Source organism: Macaca thibetana, chromosome 13, assembly GCF_024542745.1.
Source record: "Macaca thibetana thibetana isolate TM-01 chromosome 13, ASM2454274v1, whole genome shotgun sequence".
NCBI lineage: Eukaryota > Metazoa > Chordata > Mammalia > Primates > Cercopithecidae > Macaca > Macaca thibetana.
In genome coordinates this window covers 100,465,483-100,467,852 of record NC_065590.1, presented here as the reverse complement: position 1 = coordinate 100,467,852, position 2,370 = coordinate 100,465,483, and the positions used below count along the sequence as shown (strand labels likewise).

General features: G+C 42.4%; 1 long non-coding RNA gene across 1 annotated transcript; it reads right to left on the bottom strand.

The window, feature by feature from the left end:
• Positions 1 to 229: 229 nt before the first annotated feature.
• Positions 230 to 1,608, bottom strand: LOC126933695 (uncharacterized). The gene is made up of 3 exons (XR_007718705.1): positions 1,518 to 1,608; positions 1,224 to 1,339; positions 230 to 417 (listed from the first exon to the last, which is right to left on the bottom strand). It is a non-coding gene; the product is annotated as an uncharacterized LOC126933695 (long non-coding RNA).
• Between the last annotated feature and the right edge of the window lie 762 nt (positions 1,609 to 2,370).

The following is a 2,370-nucleotide window of genomic DNA, read 5'->3' as shown; positions in this document are numbered from 1 at the left end:
TCTGTTCTGTGGGAGGCAATACAGCTTCACCAAGGGGAGAGGGAAAGTCAGCCTGTATCAGTCATATTTCCATCCCTGGGAGACCGTTAGGAGAAATTCAATTAAAACCCATGACTTCTACCAAATCTCTATGGCCAGTTTGAAGAGACTAATTCTTAGAAAAGGCTGACTCCAGCATTATCTGTCTTTAGCTGAGCTCTTATGAAAAGAATATAACAGTAAAGAAAAAAATGGTATTTACTTTTATTAAAACAAAACATAACAACAACATAAAGCTGTTGCAGAAACTTGGAGATGCTGCAAATGTAGGTCTGCTCTGCTCGTTGGCTTTACCTCTCTCTCATTCTTCCCTTCATCCTCCTCATTCTTCATCTTTCTTCCTCATTCTAAGCAGAACATTTACAAAATTCAGGCTTTCTGTAGGGGTGAATAGCTGAGCTTTAGTTCTCCTCTGGGGTAGAATATTAGCAAGGACAGTGAGCTTAGTTTTGACTGACTCTGGCATCTTCACAAAGCAAAAACCAAGGTATTGCCGTAAGAAAACTGGATTGGGAGTTGGGAAAGGGTATGACTTAATGATAAAGGAATTAAAAAGACACATTGGCATTATTCTTTTCTCCTGACACCTGCACAATACCAAAAGATAAATCAGAACAGAAAACGTCAAAATTGGAAAGGAACTTAGAGATCACCTAGTCAAGGGAGGACGGATTCCACACCCAGTACCATCTCTAAGGTATTGCTAATCTCTTCTCTCTGGAACTTCGTGTTGAGTAGGATTCTGAGGCTCAAATTAAACTCACCAGGATTGACTCTTCTGATCAGAGAGCAATGCCTAGTCTTAGAGAACAGAAGTGGCAGTGTCTGCATCTGGTATTAGCATTCTTTATTTAGTTCAACAAAGTCACATGGAGACAATATGTTACATCCTGACTTTAAACATTAGTTCGGAGAAGAAAAGATGCTGAGATCCCTTCCTCACTTATCCATGACTACATAACAAACCACTACCAAACTTTGTGTCCTAACAACAATGGCTTATTATTTTGCACAGCCTTGTGGGTAATGAGCTTAGGGTGCAGGTGGGGGAGACTGGTGGTTCTTACATGATACTCAGAGCTCCCAAGAAAGCAAATGTGGAATCATCTAGACCTCTTAAGGCCCTGTCTAGAATTGGCTGGGCAGCATTTTCATCACATTCCACTGGTCAAAGGTGTTCGTACCTTGTATATACCTGTAGGGATGAGAGAATTTTGGCCATCTTTGCAGATAATCCACCATAGTCCCTCCATGTTGCCTTCATGCAGCAGGTAGGTGAATACCCCATAGGCTTTGCCACCTGAAACAGGGAAGCCAAACTGTCAGTCTCAAGTCCTTAACCTGTGAACTGCTGATAATTCTTACCCCCCAGTTATCATGGTGAAGACCAACGAGATAATGAACATGCAGCACATATCTGTATCACAAGAATTCCACGAAAAGAGCTCAAACTTTTATCATCATCATTTCATTTATACCTCTTAGCACGAAAAAAGAGGCTGAGAAGGGAAGATGGTGATTAGGAATTGCTAAGCAGCAGGCCACATGGGTGACCCAGCGTGGACTGGCCTGAACACAGCCTCCATCTCCCCACCCTGGCCAATGTTCTCATATGGACACAACTGGCTTTGTTTCATCAGAATGAAGGCCTCCCTGATGATGGCTCAGTGTTTCCACAGAAATGTCCAAGGAACATGATTATATAGAGTCAGTCCCATTCATTAACACAGAGGGTTAGGGGTTGGGAAAATCATCTAATCCAACAGCCTTATTTTGAAAACGAAGTTTCCAAGCCCTAGACGTTCATGGAAGCTCATGAAAGACTCCTAATCACAGTGCCCTTCCCGCGGTAACATGGGCTTCTTATTTTGTTCTATTCAGAAAACCTGAAGAGAGGCCTCCCTGGCCAATGGCAGTGGGGATTAGAAGCAGTCCATTTCTGTCAATGTTTATATTCTATTTTAATAACGCCTGGCTTCTTATAATCAAGTGCAACCTAATTTGTCCAGAGCTGACACTCCCGAGTGTACAGAATCCCCATTTGATTTTGCTGTTTGGGATTTTATCCACTCAGTGGTTTCTCTAAACAACAGTGGAAGTCCCCATCCACCTTGAACCTGCAGGGCATAATTGGATATTTTCTGGCCAATTGGCTCATTGCCTACAGCAGAAATCTAAGGACACTAATTTGCTAAGCCAAGAAGTTTTTCAAAGTCCATGATCCAGAAACACCAAAAATAGAAAAACCAACACAAAAATAAACAAATAGAAAAACCAGGCCAGGCACAGTGGCCCATGCCTGTAATCCCAGCACTTAGTGAGGCCAAGGCG